This window comes from Chlorocebus sabaeus, chromosome 7, assembly GCF_047675955.1.
Source record: "Chlorocebus sabaeus isolate Y175 chromosome 7, mChlSab1.0.hap1, whole genome shotgun sequence".
Lineage (NCBI taxonomy): Eukaryota > Metazoa > Chordata > Mammalia > Primates > Cercopithecidae > Chlorocebus > Chlorocebus sabaeus.
This window is the reverse complement of record NC_132910.1, coordinates 89,962,327-89,989,758: the sequence shown is the minus strand read 5'-3', so window position 1 is coordinate 89,989,758 and position 27,432 is coordinate 89,962,327. Positions and strand designations below refer to the sequence as shown.

The window sequence follows — 27,432 nt, the reverse complement described above, 5'->3', positions numbered from 1 at the left end:
TCTTTCTTTCTTTCTTTCTTTCTTTCTTTCTTTCTTTCGTGAGAGCAGCTGGAACAGAAGGAAAGGCATGGTTTCTTTTTTTTTTTTAAAGACATATTCTCATGCTGTTGCCCAGGCTGGAGTGCAGTGGAACCATCTGGGCTCACTGCAACTTCTGCCTCAGTGGTTCAAGCAATTTTCGTGCCTCAGCCTCCTGAGTAGCTGGGATTACAGGCGTGTGCCACCATGCCTGGCTAATTTTTGTATTTTTTAGTAGAGATGGGTTTTGGCCATGTTGGCCGGGCTGGTCTCAAACTCCTGACCTCAAGTGATCCTCCCGCCTCGGCCTCCCAAAGTGCTGAGATTACAGGTGTGAAACACCACACCCAGCCAAAAGGTGTGTTTTTGAGAGAAGGGCAGACCTCAGGACAGGAGAGCAGAGTTAGGAAGTGGAATGTGCCCCTCCTTGAGGTGAGTTGCCTATCTGGGTCCTTTTCCCCCAGGCTATGGGAAACATCATCTTCAGTACATGGCTGTGAGTCTGTTCCAGTGTAGTAACTCCCTTTAACTACCCCAGACTTTTAGGGACATGTGACACACATCCCCCTGTAGCCTTATGCCAAGTGAAGCAGAGAATGAAGAGGCAGCACAGCAAAGGGACATGCTCCCTGTCTACTTCCCTTTCTGCCTTTTTCCCTGGAGAAGAAGTGGCATCCTATTTGAAGAGCCTGTGTCCAGGAGCACCAGGCAGTGACCAGCCACAGCATGAGTGGTGACCAGAGCAGGGAGCACTTCCCAGTAGAGAGCACGGGAGGAAGGTAGGCAACACCTCCCCTTTAATCCCTACCAAAGAAAGCTGACCTTCACAAGGGGGTGATCAGCGCTCCGCCTGTGCTTCACTGTAAAACAGCTCAAAGACCAGATCGTATCAGTAGCCTTCAGTATTGATCAGTACTATTGATTGAGCGACTGCATAGCCAGGCACCATGCTGAACACTTTGCAACCTCATCTCATTCATCTTCATGACAACCTGATGAAGTAGATGGACTTATCCCCATTTCATGGGTTAGAAAATGGAGGCCAAGAGAGATTAATTTACTCAGTGTCACACAGCTGGTGAGTGGCAGAGCCCAGTCTAACCTGAGTCCGTTTGATTCTAAAGCCAGTCCTGCACTTTCCTCACTAGCAATGGGCAATGGGTCAATTCCACTATATTCATTTAGGAAGGACACCAGTTTTCCCTTTCAGAAAAATCCTTAGTAAATGGGCTTCTGTCTATGACTTATTTGGATCTGCAGAGTATATTCTAGGGTTTTAGGCTAGATTATTTAGGATTGTTCTTGGGGTTGCAGTTGGAATCAAAAGTGTCTTTGTGAAGTGTCTTAGAGTCTAGATGTCCTAGAGTTCCAGGACAGCCTGGGCAGGAACGGATAGATTCCATGTCTGTTCAGGAGTTTGCATCACTTTGATAGCATAGGCAGTGTCCTGGAGATGACAGCCTGAAATAGACTCTGAAAAAAACCACAGAAATAAATAATAAATACACACAAATTACCTAAACTACATGATTCAGTTAATATTTAGGCTCTTATGCCTACGTATCTGGCTGACTGTGTGTGTGTGTGTGTGTGTATATATATGTCTGTGTGTATATATACACACTGCATGTATATAGTATAGTATATATATAGTATATATCTATAGTGTATATATAGTATATATAGTGTGTATATATAGTATATATATACTGTATAGTGTATATATAATATATATGATATATATGCTACTATATATATATACTATATGGTATATATATACACACACACATACACAACCCCAAGGATAATCCCAAGCCTGCTTCAAACGCTGGAATGTGGTCTGCAGATCCAGATAAGTCATAGAAGCCCATTTACTGAGGATTTTCCTGAGAGGGAAATATATATATATACACACACAGATATGAGTGATATATATATACACACACAAATAATAAATATACATGTGTGTATATATACACACATATTTATAATTATATTTTTTACAAAACTGATATTCGACTCTAGTATTATTTTTGCACCAGGCTTTTGGGTGCTTTTCCTTGAATATGTTAGTGCTGGTGGGGGTGTTGAACACCAGGACCCATGTGTGAGTTGAGAGCAATGTCAACAATCAGGAAGAAATAAGTTGAGAGGCAAACTAAGAGGTGAGGCCAGGGGCTCAACTCAGAGTCCAGGAACAACTAGCGGCGGTTCCTAACTTTCTTGGCACCAAAGACAGGTTTCATGGAAGACAATTTTTCTACAGATCGTGGGGAGAATGATTTCGGGACGAAACTGTTCCACCTCAGATCATCAGGCATTAGATTCTCATGAGGAGCCGCAGCCTAGATCCCTGGAGTGCACAGTTCCCAGCAGGGTTTGCAGTCCTATGACTAATGCCACCCCGATATGACAGGAGGGGGAGCTCAGGCAGGAATGCTTGCTGGCCTGCTGCTCACCTCCTGCTGTGTGGCCCAGTTCCTAACTGTCATGGACCAGTACCAGTCTGCATCCCGGGGGTTGGGGACCTGTGAAACTAGAGGGGGTCACAGGGCCTGTTTTCTTTTCTTTTTCTTTCTTTCTTTCTTTCTTTTTTTTTTTTTGAGACAGAGTCTCACTCTGTTGCCCAGGCTGGAGTGCAGTGGTGCGATCTCAGCTCGCTGTAAGCTCCGCCTCCTGGCTTCATGCCATTCTCCTGCCTCAGCCTCCCAAGTAGATGGGACTACAGGAGCCTGCCACCACGCCCGGTTAATTTTTCGTATTTTTTAGTAGAGGCAGGGTTTCACCGTGTTAGACATGATGGTCTCGATCTCCTGACCTTGTGATCTGCCTGCCTTGGCCTCCCAAAGTGCTGGGATTACAGGTGTGAGCCACCGCGCCCGGCCACAGGGCCTTTTTCATGTGGTATGGTAGCAGGCCCGACCCTTAAATATGCCATACTGAGTAGAGTGGTGAAACAATGAACTTCTCTCATTTGGATGTATAGATTAAATAGTTCAATATGATGATGCTGCCTTGGAATTACCTGGAATAATAATGGTGATTTTTCCTCCCATGAGAGTTGTTGTTCTATCAGGGTCTGTTTCATTTGAAAACAAAAAAACCTTTGCTTGGGCAAGAGTCCTAAAGAGGGGTTCAGAGCTGGCAGTGTTCTGTTCAGGTAGATAGATAGATGGCGACAGGACACAGAGCTGACGTCCACCCCCTGCCATTTCCTCCCCTCTCTCCCCACCCCTTCTTTAATTTTGGATCCTGTGTCTTTTCAGCAAGCAAGCTTCTAAATTCAGAAACTTGGTAGTAAAATTCAGCTTCTCTGGCCTTGTTTCTGAGGAGTGCCTATGAGAGTAACACACAGGGCCTTAATGGTTTGTAAATGAATAAAAATCAATGAATGGATTAAACTGACACCAGAGGTTGAAGCTCAGTGAAAGAATCAAGTTTTTCATAGTTTCCTCCAAGTACAACATTGAGATGACCTCATTTCAGGGTGTTAGTTAAGTGCTTTTGCTTTCTAAATGAAGGCGTCAAGCCATTCCATTAGGTAAGTCAGGCCGCATTACCTACATGCTGCTTTCTGGCTGCTGGGGAAGGGAACGGAGGGCGTGTTGGAAGTCAGAGAACATCCCTGACAGTTAAAGTGGAATCAATACCCATTTCTTTTTGGGACCCAAGTGTATGGTTCAATTTCTAGGCATGGGAAGATCCCAAGCATTCCAATTAACAACTTATCTTTTTTTTTTTTCATACCTAGTGTAATAAACCAAACACTGCAAACTTGAAAGAGATTGAGAGAAAAAAGTAAAACCATGAGAGAAATAAAATGTAAAAAGGCAGAAATCCTGTTGCCCTAAGGCTAGTTAGGTCCTTTCATTCAACACCAGGTGAATAAGGTAGCTATGATATCCAAAGACTTTTAGAGAGCCACCAGGAGTGCGAGGGGGTGAGGGGTCACAGGAAGGGAGGCTGGGAGCAGGCGGCTGGTGTCACACTTTTCGGTAACGCCACTCAGGTGGGGCAGGATCCGTCACTGAGGATCTGAGAGGAGAAACTCGTTGACTCACTGGAGCCTATTATTTGAATATCAGTCATTCTTGTTTTTGTTTTTTTTTTTTAAACTTAAAAAAAAAATTTTTTTTTGAGACAGATACTGCTTTGTCACCCAGGCTGGAGTGCAGTGGCGTGATCTGGGCTTACTGCAAACTCTGCCTCCCAGGTTCAAGGGATTCTTGTGCCTCAGCCTCCTGAGTAGGGAGGCTGGGATTACAGATGCACACCACCATGCCCAGCTAAATTTTGTATTTTTAGTAAAGACAGGCTTTCACCATGTTGGCCATGCTGGTCTCAAACTCCTGATCTCAAGTGATCTGTCCACTTTGGCCTCCCAAAATGCTGGGATTACAGGTGTGAGCCACTGTGCCTGGCCATTCTTGTTTATTGATACTCACTAAATCCCAGTGACTCGACCTCTAATCTTTGCATTTCTGTAAGATGGGTATCATTTTCCTTATTTTTTAAGGGTAGAAATGGAGGCTCAGAGAGGTTAAGAGAGGTCACTTGCCCACTTAATTGTTAACATTAATTGAGCCCCTACTCTGTACAAGGCCATGTTCTAAGCAATTAATGTGTTCACTTATTTAACCCTCATAATGTCCCTATGATGCAGGCTACTCTTATTCTCTCCATTTTACAGATGAGGAAGCCAATGTACCAAAAGGTAGAGGGGCTTCTCCAAAGTCACACAGTTAGTACGTGGGAGGACCAGGATTCAAAGCTGGGGAGTCTGTCCGACTCCCCAACTTCTTTTGTTTTTCCTACCTTACCAGGTGGAAGCTCAAAAAGCTGAGAAATATCACAGGCGTCACAAGCTCAGAAAGCTGAGAAATATCACAGAAAATGCAAAATTCAGAAAGCAACGTAATATTTTTATTAATGTATTTTCTGGGATATGTTTATGTATTTTTTTTCTATTCTTCTTAGGGGCAGCCTATGCTTTGATTGCCTCTTTACATGACAATGAATTTGTAATATCAATTTCTACAGTGAGAATAGAAAGATAATTTAGTTCTTCCTCTGGCATGACTGATCAAAGTTTTTTTTTTTTTTTTTTTTTTTTTTACTAGAGCTTGGAGTGCATAAATCATGTGATATCACACACAGACAAACTCATTTAGTACAACTATAGAAGTTTGGCCTATGATAAAGGAGTTATGATAAATTCTATTTTGTGCAATTCCTATCAAAAAAGAAAAAAATGTCGAGTGCATTTATAATTATATGTCATGCATTATTGAGTATATTTCTGCCAGAAAAAGAACTTTTGTTTTGACTAGGCTTCAACAAGAATCCTCTAGTTACAATTTTACATGTCTGAAGATTAAAATAATTTTCCAGTTACAATTGTAATCCTCCAGTTACAATTTTAGATGTCTGATGATGAAAATAATTTTCACAGACTACCTTCTGATTCCCTAAATTTCAAGCCTTATTTCTCCTCTATTACCCACAAACTTCCAGTGCTGGGCGCTATAGATAGGGTGACTGCCAGGGTCTGAATGTTTGTGTCCCCTCCCAAGTTCAGATGTTGAAACCTTATGTCCGGTGTGATGGTATTAGGATGTGGTGCCTTTGGGAAGTGATTAGGTCATGAGGGTGGAGTCCTCGTGAATGGGATTAGTGCCCTTTTAGAGGAGATCCCGGCCGGGTGCGGTGGCTCACGCTTATAATCCCAGCACTGTGGGAGGCCGAGGTGGGCTGATCAAGAGGTCAGGAGATCGAGACCATCCTGGCTAACATGGTGAAACCCCATCTCTACTAAAAATACAAAATAGGTGGGCATGGTGGCGGGTGCCTGTAGTCCCAGCTACTCAGGAGGCTGAGCCAGGAGAATGGCAAGAACCCGGGAGGCGGAGCTTGCAGCACACGGAGATTGTGCCACTGCACTCCAGCCTGGGCGACAGAGCGAGACTCTGTCTCCAAAAAAAAACGGGGAGATCCCAGAGAGCTGCCTTCATTCTTCCATCGTTTGAGGACCCAGGAGAAGGTGCTGGTCTTTGAACCAGGAAGTGGGCCCTCACCAGACACCAAATCTGCTGGGGACTTGATCTTGGACCTCCCAGCCTTCAGAACTGTGAGAAACAAATTTCTGCTGTTTATAAGCCACCCAGTCTATGGTACTCTGTTATAGCAGCCCTAATGAACTAAGACAATGGCAATACATCTAGGTTTATCTGGGCTAGTCCCAATTTTCAACTGCTGCCTTGGAATAATTTTTTGTTTGTTTGTTTTTGAGACAGGGTCTCACTCTATCACCTGGGCTGCAGCGCTGTGGTGTGATCATGGCTCACCACAGCCTTGACCTCCTGGGCTCAGGTGATTCTCCCACTTCAGCATCTCAAGTAGCTGGGACGAGGGGAGTATGCCACCACATCTGGCTAATTTTTTTGTGTTTTTCTTAGGGATGGGGTTTTGCCATGTTGCCCAGGCTGGTCTTGAACTCCTGAACTCAAGTGATTTGCCCACCTTGGGCTTCTAAAGTGCTGGGATTACAGGTGTGAGCCACCACACCTGGCTGGCATAATTGTTAATAATATATTTCCTTTCTGTTTCAGAAGTGTCTTGGTGGGGAGTAAAGAGATAAGGCAGCCAGCCTGTGATCCACATCTTTCCTGATTCCTGGGGGAACACTTCCAGAAAAGAAATCAAGTGACCTCGTTTAATTTCCTTGTAAGCATGCTGATGATAACTGGACCTCCTGGTAGACTAATGATATTTGGGATAGGAATGTTTTTGTTGTTGTCATTGTGTTTTTTTTTTTTTTTTTTTTTTTTTTTTGAGACGGAGTTTTGCTCTTGTTGCCCAGGCTGGAGTGCAATGGCCTGATCTCGGCTCACCACAACCTCCGCCTCCCAAGTCCAAGTGGTTCTCCTGCCTCAGCCTCCTGAGTAGCTGGGATTACAGGCATGTGCCACCATGCCCAGCTAATTTTGTATTTTCAGTAGAGACGGGGTTTCTCCATGTTGGTCAGGCTGGTCTTGAACTCCCAACCTTAGGTGATCTGCCTGCCTCAGCCTCCCGAAGTGCTGGGATTACAGGTGTGAGCCACCACGCCTGGCCTAGGAGCGTCTTTAAAGAAGGCATATTCTCAGTTGGATAACCCTAGTTTAGGATTCCTTAAGGTCAATTAACATAGACTGTATACATTTATGAGGCATGATTCCCAAAGGGGATTATGTTAACTCTACAACTTTCATAACCTAAACACTCCCCCAAGTATGATGTGATACAAAAACCTCATCTAGAGACACCATGTATTATTCCTCTGGGCCAGAGTATGTGTTTAATATGGGGAGGAAGGGCCTGAACAGGTACACAGGGCATCCCACCCTTACCCGCTTTGCTGTGCATCTTGATTGCTTATATTCTTAAGGTTACTATTAAAGCCTGAGTTTGAGTAAGGCCTCTGATTTGTGTGGGCATGATTTGACCGCCCGACCCTTGAGGCTAACTGAAGTAGTTTGAACAATAGATTATAGCCTTAGGACATGTTCACGTTGCAATGTATCCTCTAGCCCTGCACCTTTGGATCACAATGCTGAGAGAGTTTTTCTGACATCCTACCAACGACTTGACTAGACACAGAAATGAGTAACCTGACTACCTAGGTGGTGCTGATGTTGTTGCTCTGCATTCTATATTTTAAGAACCTTTAGTTTAAAACCACTGATTGGACTCTTTGGGTCCCAATCCCATTCTTGGGTCTTACTCTGACAACAGGAGTCAGTGAATCTTTGAAATATGGCTTCCCAAATGCTGTATATGATTGCTTCTGGGCAACGCTTTTTTTTTTTTTTTTTTCTTAGACCGCATCTTCCTCTGTTACCAGGCTGGAGTGCAGGGGCGTGATCTCGGCTCACTGCAACCTCCACCTCCCAGATTCAAGCGATTCTCCTGCCTCAGCCTCCTGAGTAGCTGGGACTACAGGTGCACGCCATCATACTCAGCTAATTTTTGCATTTTTAGTAGAGATGGGGTTTTACCATGCTGGCCAGGATGGTCTCGATCTCCTGACCTTGTGATCCACCCACCTCTGCCTCCCAGTGTGCTGAGATTACAGGCATGAGCCACTGCACCTGGTCTGGGCTATGCCTTTTAAGACCCAGATGTAAGTCTATTTGGTTTTGAAAAACCACTGCATTATTAAATTTTCTAGTCCCAGTCCCCTGCCACTGCCATTTAGGGTACAGTCATTTAACTTCCAGGGCACCCAGTCAGAACAAGCACTTGATGAACCTTTAGCAAGTTTCTGCTGTTATACCACAAGGCTGTTGAGGACACAGAGGACCCAATAAATTGCACCTCTTTCCCTTCCAGCCCTGTTGTTCAACATAACATATTGGACAATCTGCAAGGAGATGCCAAGATCTAATAATAAAATGCCAACAACAGAGAGATATGCCAAAGTTTGATGTAAAATCTCTCCCATTATCAAATTCCCAGGGAGAGATTAAAATTCAATAATTAAATCTTAACATTTTTTCAAGCCCAGATATGTTAAAGTCCAAAAGACGTCAAATTAGAGCTAAATATCTTTTGCCCTTGAGTTGAATATTCTTAAAGCCCCAAAATTTCTGCCTCCAGTTTCATATTCTGCTGAGTCATGGGAACTTCCAATCCACCCAAACACACACATTAAGTACAATTGCAGCAAACCGTGCCACTTCTGATGACACCTCCCTCATGTCCACCAGCCATAGCTGAAGGCCAAGTGGTCTATACCTTTCCCTAGTGGTTCATTTGCTTTTACCAAAACTGCATGTCTTTGTGCAAGGCCAAAGTGGTGGGTGCCTTTACTTGAAACCACCATGCATATAGCTTTCCCTCCATGGAAGTAGTCTCTTGGCTGAGGACAAAGCCATCTTAATTTGAAGGAGGGGGGATAAACTTTCCCCATTAACACAGATCAGTGGGCTTCAATACCTACGGTGGCCTCTGAGGCCCACATATTCTAAGGTTCCATCCACAGAGATTCTGATTAAGAAGGTTTGGCATGGGGTCTGGATATTGGTAGTTTAACAAGTGCCTCAGGTGATTCTCATGAAAGTCTGGTCGACTGCATTTGATTGCAAACTTCTTGAATGTATCCCCAGTTAACAACACAGCATTTATCTAGCACTTGTGAGAGGCTGAATATTTGTGTACTGGATAAATCACTGTGAATTCACAAGGTGAGAAGGGATGGCAGAGAACCTGAGGCAGGATTTCATACTGTTCTTAACTGTACTGATAGCTCTTCTGTAGCTTTGTCAAGGATAAGAGATTCTTCCCCTTCTGAAAATGTATTTGTTCTTGGTTTCCAGATTTTAATTGAGGTGGAACTGGGAAAAAGGAAAGGAGGAGAACTTTATAAAATCAATTCTTCCTAAAATCACTGGAACCCTAGGATCTGAAGTTATGTCAAGCTACTTGTCAATGAATGTCACTCTCTATAGTGTCTGGTGCCAGATAGAATCTACATTGGATGCAGAACATAATATATTTAATAGTTTTCTGACAGTCATAGAGTTTTCTCTACAATGCTTTATAATTCATAATTTTATATAGCTACTTTTTCATCTTTATTTTAGAGACAGGGTCTTACTCTGTTGCCCAGGCTGGGTGCAGTGGTGCGATCATGGCTCACTATAACCTTGAACTGCTGAGCTCAAGTGATCTTCCTGCCTCAGCCTCCTGGGTAGTTGGAACTACAGGGCTATGCCACAATGCCTGGCTAATTAAATTAATTTATTTACTTTTTTGTAGAGACATGGTTTTTCTATTTCGCCCAGGCTGTTCTTGAACTCTTAGCCTCAAGTGATCTTCCCACCTTGGCCTCTCAAAGTGTTTGAATTATAAGCCTGAGCCACCGCACCTGGCCTATATAGCCACTTGTGATTTTAGCTCCACTTCGACTTCCAACTGTAGACCTGACCGTACTCAGTTACACCTTGATTTTTTAAAACGTAGGTGCAAAATTCTTGTCTCCCTGCAAGTTCCTTGCATCTTCTTATGCTTACTCTTTCTTGCTGAATGTCTCCTACAAATCTCTGAAATAGAAAGCTAAATCTCCGCAGCCAATTTGATTCTCCAAGAAATCACGAAAAATCCTTTGATTAAGGAACTTAGCCAATAGCACTCTGTATAGAATGCGTTTTTAAACTTTTACCTGTCCCTACTGTATTTTTTGGAAAGCCAAAGATTTTGCTTAACTTGGCTTAGCAATGAGTTGTCAAGCATAGGCTAAGGCATGATTTCCTACTGTTAGGAGAGCTGTCACTAGACTTAATGAAGATAAGAAGTAGTTATGCAGCAAAAAAGTGGCTCTGGGGTGCCTTGGCCCTTTGGTGTTGTAGAGGTTAATTAAGTAATCCTATGGCACATGAGAGTGTGTGTGTGCCACCAGCAGCCATCTCAGATCAGGTGAGGCTGCTGAGCCGCCTAGGCACCGATTAACATGCTTGAATACCTGCAGGTGAGGCTGGCTGTCTCCACTGTTATGTGAGCCACTGTGCAATCAATCACTTGGCTCTTTTTATTTCTGAATTTCCCATTGTGAAGGGAAAACCCACAATTCTCAGACATTTATATACAGTATTCTTTTGAGTGTATTCTAAATCCTTTTCTTCTTCTACTTCTGAAGCAAAAACCCAGCTCTAAAAATAACTCTGTGTGCTGACAGTGTCACATTATGACACATTCCCTATCCTCTTAGTTCCAGAGTAAACAGATGCGTATCTTGTACCTTGGCCAATCATAGAATTGGGTCTCAGCCACTACATTCATCTGCTGTCTCGGCTGGTCTCCTGCAAATCTATGCAAACCATAACCCAGGGATAGTTCATTTTCATCAAAAAATTTCTTATCTCCCATCTGTGTTACCAGTTTATTTGTCCAGAAACAGTTTCACTCAATCCCTTCACCAGTGGTTCTCAAACAAGCATGCGTCTGACTCGCCTGCAGGGTTTGTGTAAATGTAAGCCGGCCAGGCACTCCCTCAGTTTCTGATTCAGTCGGTTTGGGTTTGATTCTGAGAATTTGCATTTCTCCCAAGTATCATGATGCTGTTGCTGGTCCAGGGACAACACATTGAGGAGCACTGCCCTAAACCAATTTTATTGATTCTGATTAACTTCTAGACTGTGATAAATTTAAAATACCATTAGGTGAAGTTAAATAACATCAGGTGGAGATGATGTTTAATTAAATTAGATTAAGTAAATTAAATAAATTAGATCCATTTAAAATGCTATCAGATAAATTTCAATACCATTGGGTAAATTTAAAATACTACCAGTCAGAGATGATATACCCACAGGTCCTGTGAAAAGGGACAAAAAATCAGGAGTGAATGAGAACTTTGAGAACCTCTTGCTCTCACGAATTCTTCAATAATGTATAAAAAGAGGTTGAGGCAGTGAATTGTGCACGTTTGTGTGTTGATACAAGTATACAGAACATAGTAATGTTATGGGGCATTATTACATCAGGTTGGGGGCTAAATTTTGGGTCAAAATATAGCCCTTACAGCCTGATATGGTTTGGGTTCAAATATGCTGATAATGCAGGGGTTAGTTCTCGCTCTTAATGCCAAAGATGTTTATTGAGGGTCTATTATGTACACAGAACTGAATCAAACATAGCTGGGTGAATTGGATGAAAAGACATAGTTCTAAGAGCTTGCATTCCAGTGTGTTAGATAAGTCAGAACTGTGATATGGCGCATAGTGTAAGTGCCATAAGAGAAGCATTATTTTGGATGTTCAAAGGAAGAAAGGATTGTCTGAGGCTGGAGTTGCAGAATGGAGAATGAGAAAATGTGTAATAGAATTGTTGTTTTTTTTTTTGAGGTGACAGAAGTCCCTAAACTGTGAATTGTTTGTGTATCTGAGGGCATTAGTTGTCACGGTTTGAATGTTTGTCCTCTCTTAAGACCATGTGTTTGAAACTTCATCCCAAATGCAGCAGTATTGAGAGGTGGGGCCTGATGGGGTGTTTAGGCCACAAGGACACTGCCTTCTTGAAGGGAGTAATGTTGAAATAAAACGAGCTTTTGGGACTGGGTGCGGTGGCTCACGCCTGTAATTCCAGCACTTTGGGAGGCCGAGGTGGGTGAATCACGAGGTCAGGAGATTGAGACCATCCTGGCTAACATGGTGAAACCCCATCTCTACTGAAAATACAACAAAATTAGCCAGGCGTGGTAGCAGGCGCCTGTGGTTCCAGCTACTCGGGAGGCTGAGGCAGGAGAATGGTGTGAAACCGGGAGGCAGAGCTTGCAGTGAGCTGAGATTGTGTCACTGCCCTCCAGCCTGGGCAACAGAGCAAGACTCTGTCTCAAAAAAAAAAAAAAAAAAAAAAAAAAAAAAAGCTTTTGGGAGTGGGTTCCCTGCTTCAACCTTCTGCTATGTGAGGACACAGCATTCCTCCCTCCTGGAGGATGCAGTGTTCAAATGTTCAAGGCACTATCTTGGAGGCAGACACTAGGCCCTCACCAGACATCAAACCTGCTGCTACATTGATCTTGGATTTCTCAGCTTCAGAACTGTGAGGAACAAACTCCTGTTTATTATCAATTACCCAGTCTGGGGTATTCTGTTTTAGTAGCACAAAATGGGCTAAGACAGTCTGAGTGCGCAGTTGGTGATTGAGTGTGGGTGCATGTTTTGAAGGTTGAGTGTGAATTAGGGGGAAAGTGTGAGGGTCTTCATCAAAAGAATAGGGCATTTTAAGGAGAAAAGCAAGAATGAAAAGGTACGATAGGGTCAGATAGGTCAGATATGAAAGGCCTTAAATGTCAGCTTGAGGAATTTATTTTCAAGGACTTTGGGGGAATCATTGATGTTTTTGAATAGAAGAAACAGTCAGGTAAACAGGAAAGATGAATTATGGCACGGTGACTCTAACAGGTTATGATCAATGAGCATTTGCTAATGTGCTAGGCTCTGTGCTACATACTTCATACAGAATATCTCATTTAATCTTCACTACCACTCTCACAGATAAGTACATTATTGTTTCCATTTTACAGATTAGGAAACAGGGAGCATAGAAACCTAAAGGAAGTTACCAATGTCCCGTAACTAGTAAATGGTGGAGAAATAGTGAGAGCCTAAGTAAAGGTGTTGATGGTATGAGACACAGCAGGGGACATGCTCTGGGGACATAACAGTGTTGCAAGGTAGTATCCATGGGCTAGGCAATGGCCAATTTTTTTTTTTGAGATGAAGTCTTGCTCTGTCACCCAGGCTGGAGTACAGTGGCATGATCTCTGCTCACTGCAACCTCCGCCTCCTGGGTTCAAGTGATTCTCCTGCCTCAGCCTCCCGAGTAGGTGGGATTTCAGGTGTGTGCCACCATGCCTGGCTAATTTTTGTATTTTTAGTAGAGATGAGGTTTCACCATGTTGGTCGGGCTAATCTCGAGCTTCTGACCTTGTGATCTGCCTGCCTTGGCCTCCCAAAGTGTTGGGATTACAGGCGTGAGCCACCACGCCCAGCCTTGGCAATGACCAATTGTGAGGGGAAAGGGAGAGAGACAAGTTACAGTGAACTCAGAATTTTTGAGGCTGGATGACTTTGGGAAATGTGTCACCATTAACATGTTTTCCAGTCTTAATAATATTAACAATATAAAGAGGCTTTATTCTTTTTGAAAAGAAAAGGAGAATACAAGAAAAGGAAAGAGATATGTGATTGAAAAGGATGTGAGGAGAGTAAGAGTTATTAGGTAAAGGGAGGCCATGCTGCCAGCACATTGTTAAGTGTGGGTGTAGGGGGCACAAATGTATCATCCACTTTGATTTTATTTTCAGAACCATCCAAGCTTCAAGATTTCTTCAGATCTCTGCCTGTGTACTCTATGAACTATAATTTCAATTGTCTACAAGTTCTTTGCTTCTCCTTTCACTAGGAAACACAGCCTACTTCCCCATTCTTTGGATTTGGGCTGTCCTTGACCAATATATAATGTGGTGGCAGCAATGTTGTATAAGTTCTAAGCCTGCTCCTTGAAAGTTGTGGCATGTTCCCACTTGCTGCCTTGAAGTGTGGACCCCATGTAAGAAAGCTCAGGCGAGGCTGCCGAACGAGGCCCTGAGGGGCAGAGACAAGCCAGGCTCAGCTGTCTCCTGACATGTGAGTGAGGCTATCCCAGACCACTAATCTTCATCTGAGCCAGGCCAAAACCAAAAAAACCACCCAAATTGCTCAGAATTGTGAACAAATAAATGATTAGTATTTCAGGCCACCACATTTTGGGGTGGTTTGCTATGTAGCAAAAGCTAACTGATTCACTATGTCACTTGATGGACCTCTGGTCAATATCATCAACTGTGGCTTTCCCAGTCTTATAACAGATCCAAAGAAGTTATTCTGCCATTCCACTGCAAACAGTTTACTTTCCAGTCCTGAAGAACTTAAGTTCATTTCTTCTGATTTTAACAACACAACAAAATAGTCAGTCTAACTTAGTTTGTTAACTCAATGATTGATCCAGGAAAATTTTCTTTTTCCTGAGTCCATTTTTCAGACAACTCTATCACTAACTTATTTTGATAAGAAAATTACCCATAAGTGATAATTATTATTGCCCAACTCAGTGATTTCCAACTCTAATGAGCATAAGTATACTCTGAGTAGCTTGTAAAATGTATATTCTTGGGCCTCGTTCTCAGTGATGTGATTTAGTAAGTCAAGGTTGGGGCTCAGGAATCTACATTGATAATAAGAACCCAAGATAGTTATGATACTGGTATCATACCTGTGCTATATAAATGCTAGATTTACTCATGTAATTTCCTCTGTTTTCCTTGATATTTGCTATGGTTTGAATATGTCTCCCAAATTTCATGTGTTGGAAATTTAATCCCCAAATTCGTATGTCGATTGGAGTGGGATCTTTGGGAGGTAATTAGGATTAGATAAGGTAATCAGGGTAGGGTCCTCATGATGAGGCTGGGGGCTTTATAAGAAGAGGAAGAGAGACCTGAGCTGACACGCATGCGCTTCTCCTCTTGCTATATAATGCCCTTCATGATGTTATGATGTAGTGAGAGGGCACCAGATGCAGATGCTATGCTCTCCCTTTTCTTAGTGTGATTCCTAAAAAGTTTGGTTTGGATGAGAAGGCTTCAAAATGCTTATACAAGACAGAGAGAGGAAAGAGAGAGATAAAAGTTGAGGTAGATAAGAAAAATATAGGACAGGATTTATAAAATTATTAAAGGTCATTGTTTACAACTATTATTTCATTTTCTTTCAAGTTTTTAAGTTTTGGTAAAATTTCAAGTTTTCAAGTTTCAGGAAAATTTGTGCACAGAGAGGCAGTTATCTGTTTCAGACTTATTTACTACTTCGGGGGCTCCACAGGACTTTGAAAGTGAATTAGAGCTTGAAGAAATGACTTCTCCTTTGTCTGAATTTGCATAGTGCCAGTTTCCATAGTTTATTTCTGACCAATTTCACCATGAACAACTCAGGAGTGCTGAGGGAAATATGGTTGATGTGAAAACAGAGAGTGGTGGTGATCTTTGGAAGAATGACTAATTTTCCCTATGCCCCCACCAGGATTTTTTTTTTTTTTTTTAGACAGAGTTTTGCTCTAGTTGCCCAGGCTGGAGTGCAGTGGTGAGATCTTGGCTCACCACAACCTTGGCCTCCTGGGTTCAAGCGATTCTCCTGCCTTAGCCTCCTGAGTAGATGGGATTATATGCATGTGCCACCACACCTGGCTGATTTTGTATTATTAGTAGAGATGGGATTTCTCCATGTTGGTCAGGTTGGTCTCAGGCTCCCGATCTCAGGTGATCCACCCACCTTGGCCTCCCAAAGTGTTGGGATTACAGGCATGAGCCACAGCGCCCAGCTCAGGACTCTTTAAATTCCCCTTTTCACTCATTTCACCACCTGGTCAACATACAGAACTTTCCTTTCATTGACGTTTCTTTTTTTTTTTTTTTTTTTGAGACAGAGTCTCGCTCTGTTGGCCAGGCTGGAGTGCAGTGGCGCAATCTCGGCTCACTGCAAGCTCTGCCTCCCGGGTTCACGCCATTCTCCTGCCTCAGCCTCCCGAGTAGCTGGGACTACAGGCGCCCGCCACTGTGCCCGGCTAATTTTTTCTATTTTTAGTAGAGACGGGGCTTCACCATGGTCTCGATCTCCTGACCTTGTGATCCGCCCGCCTCGGCCTCCCAAAGTGCTGGGATTACAGGCGTGAGCCACCGCGCCCGGCCTCATTGACGTTTCTTGAAGTTTTAATGGTTTCTGTTGGCAGTGTTAGGCAAGGTTTGAATGAAAGCAACAAAAGTAAGAAATGCATTATATGGCGGAGGTGCCCTGATTTTTCTCTGATTCTGGTAGAAGGATCAGAAAGTGTGGGTGAAAATGGGGAGGAACGAAAGAAGAGCTGATCTGAGTCAGTTTCTCCTGCCATGTCAAATCATATCCGAACTATTTTTAGACGATTTCAAAATAACTGGTGATCTTAGTTAATTCAAACATCCATTCAATTTTGTGAAATAAAAATCAGTCTGATTGTCTGACAGAGGTGGCCTTTCAATTTGACTGAAGTCATGGTTTTTCAACCTGAAATGGTGGGTTTGGTGGATAGGAAGGAACTCCAAATCAGAAACTACCAGGACTTTTTTTTCCTTCAAAATGCATATACCAGGGCCCCTTTCCTCAGTTTGGTTTTACCCTTGAGGCTCTGAAAAAGCATCTAGGTCATTCTGAGAGGCCCCTCAACCCTAGCTGAGAAACTTCTAGTTAAAATAGTCACATTCAGGCAATTTGAAAGACCTGAAGTATCTCCCTGGCCTCAGCAGTTTTAATAACAAAGGAGTGAGCTGATGGTTGATTTTCTAGAAGAGAAAATATAAACAGTCCCATGCTTATTCTAAATGATTGGAAGGATGATTTCTTTCTGGGGGAGGGCATGGGAGATGGTGCTTCTGCTCACGTTTTAGGAATTCAATGACGATGACACCACGAACATGAACCTCTGGTTCACTGGAATCGTCCGTTCCGTTCTGCTCTGCACTACGTTACACTGTAGCTGCTCTCAGGCTGGCTCTGACAGTGAGGGGCTTTCTCTTTTGAATGTTTGCTTTATGATCTAAAATCAGCCTCACCCACAGAATAGCTAAGTCCCCTGCATGACAAGGCTGTGTGCCATCCGGGGATTTACTAATGGCTAAGCCGCATTATGAACAGAGATTTATGATCACCTTCCCAGTCAATTAAAATTCCAGATATTACTAAGGCAGAATTCAATTAAGGTTAATTGGGGCTTCTGAAAACTGCTTTTCCAAAGGGAAACCATGATGGGATTGTGACTCCTGGTGGGTTTTATCAGTTTTAAATAACTTTCTGTGCCTTTTTTTTCCCTTGGCACAAGACGCTTCCTCTCTTGACTGCCGGCTCCTGCTATTATCATCCGATTCGGATGTTGATTTTTCTGTCATAAGTTATCATTGTGACTTATTTGGTTTTTCTTTGTCTTTTTCTTAAAAAAAGAGAAAAAAAACCTAAAACAAAAAACAAAACTCCCAAGGCTCGCAGCAGACCAGAACCCTAACAAAACCGCAACCCGTGCTGCCCGGAAATCACAGTGGTCTGACATGAAAGAAATATAGTCATTTAGAAGATTGTGACAACGTTTCAGAAGCAATTATCCAAACTGGAAAAATAACCCATTCCTTTTCTTTTGTCATTAAGGTGGATGAAAAGGTTTGCAAACATTGTCAACCAGGGGGAAAAAAACAGGTGCAGACCAGAATTACAATGCAAGTCAGGCTTTCCATTCTACCCTAAATTTTATTTTCTTGTCGTCAAGGGCTATTGTGACAGTTCTTAGCACAGTTGATTGAACTGGGAAAACACATGGGACGAGGCCTTAGTCACCGAATGCAGAACGTGCAGTCCGTAGCTCGCAGAGCAATCTGGAGCAAGGAGTGAATAATAATTTCAGCAGTTTATTTTCTCAGAATTTCCCACCTATTGTTCATCACTGGGGACTAGTAACAAAAAGTTAAGGAGAAATTTTCTTTTTGAAAAGAAGAAATGATAAGTGTATGTGCATAGGAGAGAGACTGCAACTGCTCAGATGTTCTGTTGTTCTTCCAAGGAGCAGAGCTAGGCATTTGCTGTGGGCAGATGGGGCCCCCGTCAGAGGCTGCTTTTTCTTAAATTAGCACTCATTCCCTATTTCACACACCTGGGCCTATCACTGTACAATGGTTTGCCACCCCAGGAGGCACAATGGTTTGCCACTGCATGAGGCCATCATCTATCTGGTAGCAGAGTCCATGACTGAACACCATACTGGGCGTATTTTCCTGCAGAGAGTGGCTTTGGAAATGGCCTTGCTTCCATGAGAACAGAGGAAGGATTTCCATAAGGCCAATCATAAGGCTGCTGATATACGTCACATCCTTTCTTTTTGCATTTTCAGCAGGTGGTAAAACAATGCTGAGGGCAGGTTGTGACATGTGAAAGTTTTTTTTTTTTTTTTTTTTTTTTTTTTTTTAATGGAGTCTCACTGTTGCCCAGGCTGGAGTATAATGGTGTGATCTCAGCTCACTGCAACCTCCCCCTTCCTGGGTTAAAGTGATTCTCCTGCCTCAGCCTCCCAAGTAACTGAGATTACAGGCGTGCGCCACCACACCCGGCTAATTTTTGTATTTTTAGTAGAGACAGGGTTTCTCCATGTTGGTCAGGCTGGTCTCGAACTCCTGATCTCAGGTGATCTGAAGTGCCTCAGCCTCCCAAAGTGCTGGGATTACAGGTGTGAGCCACTGCACTGGGCCTACGTGAAGTTATTTACATGGCTGGTATTATGTGGCAATTAACAGGTCTATGTAGCATCTCATGTTTTAAATTAGCTTCTTTCCAGTGTGTCTTTTATTTGTGTGTGAGGGTCGCACTTAGATGGCTTCTGTTGCACTACAAGAAGTAGGCACATTAGAACTGTTTTCTGGGGACGCTTTTTATCTCATTAGCACAGTGCCCCCTACACTTTGCTTTCATCTATAAATACAGCGACTCTGGGAATGAAGGCATAACTGCACTGGTACCTACTCACATACTATCTTTGCCAATTTCCTGTTTCCTCTCTTTTTAAGGGCCTACTGGAAAAGAAGGGAATAGAAAAGGAGAGATTCTAAAATTATATAGCAGTTAAGGGGGAAAGTTTCTGTAATCAGAAATCTGGGGTGTAATTATATGATAGCCAGAAGAAAGAAACATGCAGGAGGAATAAGTCTCTGGAGTATGATTACTAATGAATTCTCTCTATTCCTTATGGGAAAGAGCCACATTTGTAAAATTAAAAGTCAATGCCTCTTTGATGAGAGGATTTGCAGGCTCTGCTGTCCTTTTTTCAAATACTGTGTGCTTGGAAAGAAGAGTGAGGAAGTTAAACCTCTAGTCAAGGGCATTTGAGCAGAGCAGGCAGCTTGCTTTTTGCCTCCCCTGTTTCAAGACTATGTGAGCCTTTTTCTGAAAGAGCTTGATAGGTGTTATGTGCATGGCTGTTTTGAGGAATACGGCCTTGTCTATGCAATGTTAACATACCCAGTCAATTCAGAGGAGGACAATATTTTAGTTATATCAGTCTTTAGGCATTGTGCAGTCAACACAAGTGGTTGACTGGATTTTTCAGTTTTTATTCTGATATTTGGGAGTCACGTTGAGTCTGTGGGTATGTGCAACAGCTTATGTGATACGCAGGGGTAGCAACCACAAAATGGCACACTGCCTGAGGCCATTGTCTATCTGGTGACAGAGTCCACTACTGAAAAACACATAATTTGAGAGGAGCTCAAGAAACATCTACTTCATCAATCTGCAAAGTTGCCTGAAATTCAACCATTGCAGTGACTACTTTGGGTCTCATAAAAATGCCACCAGTTAGCAGCTACATTAGCAAACCAGAAGCAGGACCTGGCTGGGAAAGATGGGATGGACAGTTGTTTGCAGTGGTCAGTTCATAAAGGCTGAAGAGAGCCCATTATTAAATTTTCAGGAAATTCAGGAGCTGGTGGTTAAACATAGCTATTGTTATTAAGAATTAAATTATATAAATTTATAATTGAATTATATTGGAAACAAAGTTAGTAAATATTGAAAGCTCATCATTTCCTATTAATGTTACACATTTTATGATGGTCTGTGCCTCGAGGCTGTTTATGACTATTGTACTGTGCAGTAGAAATGCCACTGTACATTTTTTTCCTACTCTGCCTTCTGTGATGTCACTCTGGTAGCTTGAAATTAGCCATGAGAGCATTTGCATCATGGAAGTGGCAAATCCTACAAATCAGGGCTGTTTTGTTTTTTGGAGAATGGCTTGTAGAATTTAACAGCACAACACTGGGTTTGTGTGTGGAGTGGTGGTAGTGGTGGCAGGGATATAAGGACCTGTGTACTGGATAAGCAAATGTGTTTATTTTAAGTTGGGGGAGTATCTTAGTTTGGGCTGCTATAACAAAATATCATTGAGTGGGTGAACTAAACAACACACTTTTTTTTTTTTTTTTTTGCTTTTTTTTCTTTGAGACAGAGTCGGAGTCTCGCTCTGTCACCCAGGCTGGAGTGCAGTGGCAAGATCCCGGCTCACTGCAACCTCCTCCTCCCGGGTTCAAGCGATTCTCCTGCCTCAGCCTCCAGAGTAGCTGGGACTACAGGCATGTGACACCATGCCTGGCTAATTTTTTGTATTTTTAGTAGAGACGGGGTTTCACTGTGTTGACCAGCCTGGTTTCGAACTCCTGACCTCATGATCTGCCCGCCTCAGCCTCCCAAAGTGCTGAGATTACAGGCGTGAGCCACACCGCGCCCAGCGAACAACACACTTTATCTCTTACAGTTCTGGAGACTGGAATCTGAAATCACGATGCCAGTGTCATAGGGTTCTGGTGAGGGCCCTCTTCCTGACTTCCTCACAGGGCGGGGAGAGAAAGAGATGACACAAGCTCTCTCCAGTCTTTTCTTATGCGGGCACTAATTGTATCCAGAGGGTTCTACCCTCATAAATTACCTACAAAGCTTCTATCTCCAAATGCCATCACATTGGGGATTAGGATTTCAACATATAACTTTTGTGTAACACAAACATTTAGCCCATAGCCGAGAGGAAATAAAACAGTAGTTTCCAGGTGACAGGTGACCCTGGGTTTTTCCGTAGGAGAGGGAGTGCTGTCCAAGGATGGGAGGATTTGGAATAAACTCCCCATGCTTTGCAGTTCTGTCTAGGGCAGGCTGAGGCCCTCTCCTCTGCTTTCTTTTCCCTGATTGGGCTAGTTCACATCAGCATTGGCCAATGACCTTTCCTAGTCCTTAACTGTACTACTTACTAGGGAAAACTTCCGAAAGACCATGGAATCTGTTCACAGGTTATATAGGCATGGACTGAATGTTTTTGTCTTTCCAAAATTCAAGAAATTCGAATCCCCCTGTATTAGGCCATTCTTATATTGCTGTGAAGAAATACCTGAGATCGGGTAATTTATAAGAAGAGAGGTTTAATTGGCTCATGATTCTGTAGGCTGTACAGGAAGCCTTTGCTTATCCAGTACACGGGTCTTTATACCACCACCAACACCGGCACCACTGGCATCTGCTTGGCTTCTGGGGAGGCCTCAGGAAACTTACACTTATGGCAGAAGGCAAAGGGGGAGCGAAGCGTCTCACATGGTAGGAGCAGGAGCAGGAGAAAGAGAGAGAGAGGGAGGTAGGAGGTGCTACACATTTTTAAACAACCAGATCTTGCAAGAACTCACCACTATCCTGAGAACAGCACCAAGAGGATGATGCTAAACCATTCATGAGAAATCTGACTCCATGATTGAGTCACCTCCCACCAGGCCCCATCTCCAATGTTGGAGATGACTATTTGACATGAGATTTGGGTGAGGACATTGATCCAAACCATATCAGGGCCTTTGGGAGGTAATTAGATAATTAGAATAGAGCCTCCATGATGGGATTATTCCTTAGAAATGAAAAAAACATGAGATCCCTTTTCTCTCCGTGAGCACGCACCAAGCAAGGAAAGGCTATGTGAGCACACACTGAGGAGGTGGGGCTGTCTAAGCCAGCAAAAGAGCCCTCACCAGACACAGAGTCTACTGGTGCCTTGATCTTGGACTTCCCAGCCTTCAGAACTGTGAGAAATAGATGTCTATTTTTTAAAATTTATTTTTGCTTTTGAGACAGAGTTTCACTGTGTCACCCAGGTTGGAGTGCAATAGCGTAATCTTGGCTCACTGCAGCCTCTGCCTCCTGGGTTCAAGCGATTCTCCTGCCTCAGCATCCTGAGTAGCTGGGCTTACAGGCACCTGCCACCATACCTGGGTAATTTTTTGTATTTTTAGTAGAGACAGGGTTTCACCATTTTGGCCAGGCTGGTCTCAAACTCCTAACCCCAAGTGATCCGCCCGCCTCCGCCTCCCAAAGTGCTGGGATTACAGGAGTGAGCCAGCACACCCAGCCAGATGTCTATTGTTTAAGCCATCCAATCTATGATATTTTGTTATAGCAGCCTGAGCTAAGACAGGTTATGCATAATTTAGTACAAATGAATGAGGGGCATGACTTCAAGGTATTTGCCTATACACAATGAAAGACACATGTGAGGATTCCAGGGTGCATGGTGCCCCCAACCCCTTGTATAATATTTCAGAATGATAATGGGAAAGACACTTTTCTGGGAACCAGGAGGCCCTTGCCCTAAAGTCAGGTTCTGAATTCCCAGCTGAGAAATCCTGGGTGGGGAACAAATGGAGTCTCTGTGTACTCATATGTAAAATGACATGCTCGACATGATGTTGTGAGAATCAAAGGGAAGGTTGTTTGAAAATTATAAGACATTGTGCAAATATAGTCCAGGTGGTACTTTTGTTATTGTTGTTTGTTTGCTTGTTTATTTTTCATCCTAACCCTCAGAGCCTGTGAAACCAGGGGGTAGTTTTTTTTTTTATTTTTTTAATTTTTTAAAATTTTTTTAGAGATGGGATCTCACTCTGTTGCCCAGGCTGAATGCAGTGACACAATCATAGCTGACTACATCCTTAAACTCCTGGGATCAAGCAATCCTCCCACCTCAGCCTCCTGAGTAGCTGTGACTACAGGCACACACCACCACACCTAATTTTTAAAAAATTTAAAAAACATGTTATGGAGATTAGAGTCTCTTTATATGGCCTAGGCAGGTCTTAAACTCCTGGGCTCAAGTGATCCTCCTACCTTGGCCTCCCAAAGTGCTGGGATTATAGGGGTAAGCCATTGTGCCAGCCTAGGAGGTGGTTTTAATTTAATATAATATAATTTAATTTAATTTTTCAGATGGAGTTTCACTCCTGTTGCCCAGGCTGGAGTGCAATGGCCTGATCTTGGCTCACTACAACCTCTGCCTCCTGGGTTCAAGCGATTCTCCTGCTTCAGGCTCCCAAGTAGCTGGGATTACAGGCATGCACCACCACGCCCGGCTAATTTTTGTATTTTTAGTAGAGATGGGGTTTCTCCATGTTGGTCAGGCTGGTCTTGAACTCCTGATCTCAGGTGATCTACCTGCCTTGGCCTCCAAAGTGCTGGGATTACAGGCTTGAGCCACCGTGCCAGGCCCCTAGGAGGTAGGTTTAAATTCATAGGTCCAGCACTTTGGGAGGCTGAGATGAGCAGATCACCTGAGGTCAGGAGTTTGAGACCAGGCTGGCCAACATGATGAAACCCCATCTCTACTAAAACTATAAAAAATTAGCCAGGTGTGGTGGCGGGCACCTGTAGTCCCAGCTACCTGGGAAGCTGAGGCAGGAGAATTGCTTCAGTCCAGGAGACAGAGGTTGCAGTGAGTCGAGATTGCGCCATTGCACTCTAGCCTGGGCAACAGAGCAAGGCTCTGTCAAAAAAAAAAAAAAAAAATTCATAGGTCCAGGAACAAAGGAGATTTTATATATATGTGGAACCCACTGTACCTTCTTCTCCTGCTAGAAAAAGCCCTATCTATAATGAATATATGTGAATCAGAACATTTCCAGTATTTTATTTTTCTCATTAAACTCTCTTATTTCTTTTGTTTTGATCTTTCTTCTCTTCTTTCTCTCTCCCTGTATGTCTCTGTCAGGTCTTTTCCTCCTCCTCTCTTATTTCTATAACTACTCATATTATAGAATTAGCGTACTTTGAGTTTTTCTCTTGTATCAATATCACCTTTTATTATTTTCTTGATAAACTTCCCTTCCTCCTGAAATGAGGTGCATTTTTGTATTGTGGGACCCCCGATGATTTTTCCGACTCAGAGGTCCTAATGTTCCTTGTTCTGAGGATAAGATGTGGAAATTGCTATAGGAACTCTCCTAAGGCCAGGCAAGTTGATGCTTGCAAAAGTGGCACAATGTAGGCTTAGAATCCTAGCTTTCCTTGAAAGAAGGACAGCAATTAACCTTGGCAGTGGAGCAGAACTCACTTGAATTTGTACTTGTAAATCTCCACCTCTCCTTAGGCAAATATGATAGGAAGAATCCAGATTTTCATCAAAAATAAATTAAAAATGGAGTCCTCCCATTATAAAAGAATTTGCGGGGAGATTTCTTTAGTGAGTAACTCTTCCTTAATGTACTTAAACCATGTTGTGATTCGCATACATTCATTACTGATAGACGTTTTCTAGTAGCATGCTGACTGAGCACATGAGGCATGCCAAGGATATGCTACAGAGGCTACATTTTCAGTAGGTTATTAACCAGTATTTTGCATGGTATTTTACTGTTTTTTAAGTTTCTTTTTTAAAGGGGAAGTCAAGCCCAGGTGAGCCTGTTGTTTTGCTTCTGCCCATCTGGGTTTAAAACACAACCTATTTATTCGGGCCCTTGGCTCTATTCGGTTTTCACTTTAAGCAGGGATTTTGGTTTCTGTGATGTGTGGAGGGAGAAAGTAGGTCACTAATGAAATGCTTCATGCAATGAATAAATGATCTGCCATCCAAACAGCACACAAAGGATGTTTACCAAGGGGACCCTCCAGACCTTGAGAATGAGTAGTAAAGCCAACTGGGGAGGCTTCCCAGGAATCGACCAGGATGTCATTCTGAGTACTAACACTGGCCCAGGCGGGATCTGTGGACTGTAGGAACTCTCGTCTGGTGGCAAATTCGAACTTCACGTCCCAAAGGCACCACCTTCTGTGGGGCAGAGTTTGCAAGAGGTTACTGGGGGCAAAAAGAGCTGTTAGAGCTGTTTTTCCAGCTTTGTGTTCACAAGGCTTCATCTCTAGTATTTTCTGCTAAATTCTGGCATGTTGGACTCCAAGGAGAGGAGGCAGATTGAAGTGAGCCATGGAATGTCAGAAAGTCCTTTCTCTGGAAACCATAATCCCCCTTGAAGAAGATATTCTCCATTGATTGTGGTACTACCTGTATTCGTCTCCTGTAACCAGTTGTCAGAAACTGAGCAGCTTAAAATGACAGAAATGTATTCTCGTGCCATTCTGGAAGTCTGCAATCAGTTTCACTGGTGTGAAGTCAAGGTTTTGGCAGAGCCACACCCCTCTGGAGGAGCCAGGGGACAATCTGTTCCTTGCCCCTTCTAGCTCCTGGTGGGTGCCTGAAGCAGCCACATTGCCTTCTCTTCTGTCTGTGTCAAATCTCCCTTTGTCTCTTTCTTATAAGGATACTTGTGATTGCATTTAGGGCCCACAGAGATAATCCAGGATAATCTCTCCATTTTAAGATCCTTAACTTAATCGTATCTGCAAAGTTTTTGCCAAATACACTAACATTTGCTAGTTCCAGGAATGAGGATTTGATATCTTTGCGGCCATTCTTTAGCCTACTACACTCCCTCTCTTAATTTTTTCAGCAATACTGTGTTTCAGTGTTAGTGTAGCTCTAATTGTTTGTAATTATTGAGTGGCATTGGAAAGCTCTTCCATGGACTTCCTGCCAACTAAGGGCTCTCTGGCCTTGCATCATCCCGAGAGGGTGGGGGAGTAAGATACAATGCCCTGGTAGGGAGAAGCATTTTAACACAGACATTGCTTCCCATTGCCTGTGCATGAAGATAATAAAAAGCAGAACTGCTGAGTCTGTTTTATTGTTGAAAAATTTTTTAATGACAATGTACTCCTCATTTCCTGCACCCCGGGCTGACCACTCTCATACTTCCCATCTTGGTACTCCAGTGCTCTGGCCAGCATCCTGATTTACTGATCATGGTAGACCCAGAGAGGGGAGAAGGCTCACCCTCAGTCACAGAGGTACAGTGTTGAGACCAGCACTCATGACTTCTCACAGCCCAGGGCTGAGTTCTCACCATTTGTGTCCCTCCTCATACCCCTGACTGGCTCCCTTCTCACCAAGCTATGAAAGCTCCAGAGGTTCAGCCTGACCCTCAGGCTCTTCTTCTGAGCAGTTATCTTCTGCTTCTCCCCGGGGCCTTTTTCTCTTTCTCCATCTAAGTCTGGTTCTTGGGTTATATTTTATTTTTCTGGCTTCCCCATTTCCTGTAGCTCATAAAACATCAAGTTTAAGGACTCCAGTGCTGCTCACCACGGGGAAAGAGAACGAGGAAAAGAAAGCCACAGGGATGTAGCAAATATTCCAGATACCATGCAACATTCTTAAGGCAGTGAGTCATGATCCATAGTCCTGTCTTCCCTCTCCTAAAGCGTGTGGGAAATTCCTCGACATGTTCCTGGATTCCTTCTTGTTTTATCTGGCCAGTTCTCGATGTCCAGGTCTGATTAGGCTGGATACTAGCCTAGACTGTGTGGAGTGACGGGGCTCATTGATCCTTCTCACCTTCCTCTCTCATCTTTCTGGGTATGGGGTGCTTAAGGTTGGTCCTCAGATTCCCTAAGACTCCTCTTGGGAACTGCTCTGCACAATTGCTTGTGCAGGGTGTACGTTCCTCTCTCTTTACATCCACCCCACATGAAGTCCCTGAAAACATGTACAGAGCGCAGAGCCAGGCAGAGGCTATCTGCACCATACCCTAAACCCCAATGTAGTTGCCAGCCAGCTCAAGTAGAATACTTACTCATTCACTTTCCCTAGGCTAGAGAAACCCTCCATGACCTTCAGCACTAAAAGAAGGCCAAGTGACCTTCATCACCTTTTTGCCCTTCATTCTGTGTGCTCTCCTGCCCCCTTCCTCTTCCCAGACCATTCTTTCTTTTTTCTTTTTCTTTTTTTTTTTGAGATGGAGTTTCACTCTTGTTGCCCAGGCCGGAGTGCAGTGATGTGATCTCAGCTCACTGCAGCCTCTGCCTCCCAGGTTCAAGCGATTCTCCTGCCTCAGCCTCTGGCATAGCTGGGATTACAGGCTTGCGCCTCCATGCTGGCTAGAGATGGGGTTTCACCATGTTGGCCAGGCTGGTCTCAAACTCA

The 27,432-nt window shown here is 43.4% G+C and overlaps 1 long non-coding RNA gene across 1 annotated transcript in view; it reads left to right on the top strand.

Annotated features, from left to right (window-relative positions):
* Positions 1 to 6,497: 6,497 nt before the first annotated feature.
* LOC103236273 (uncharacterized) overlaps positions 6,498 to 27,432 on the top strand; it is a 56,105-nt gene continuing 35,170 nt past the window's right edge. The window contains exon 1 of the long non-coding RNA XR_005238431.2: positions 6,498 to 6,741. This is a non-coding gene — a long non-coding RNA (uncharacterized lncRNA). The remainder of the gene's footprint in view (positions 6,742 to 27,432) is intronic.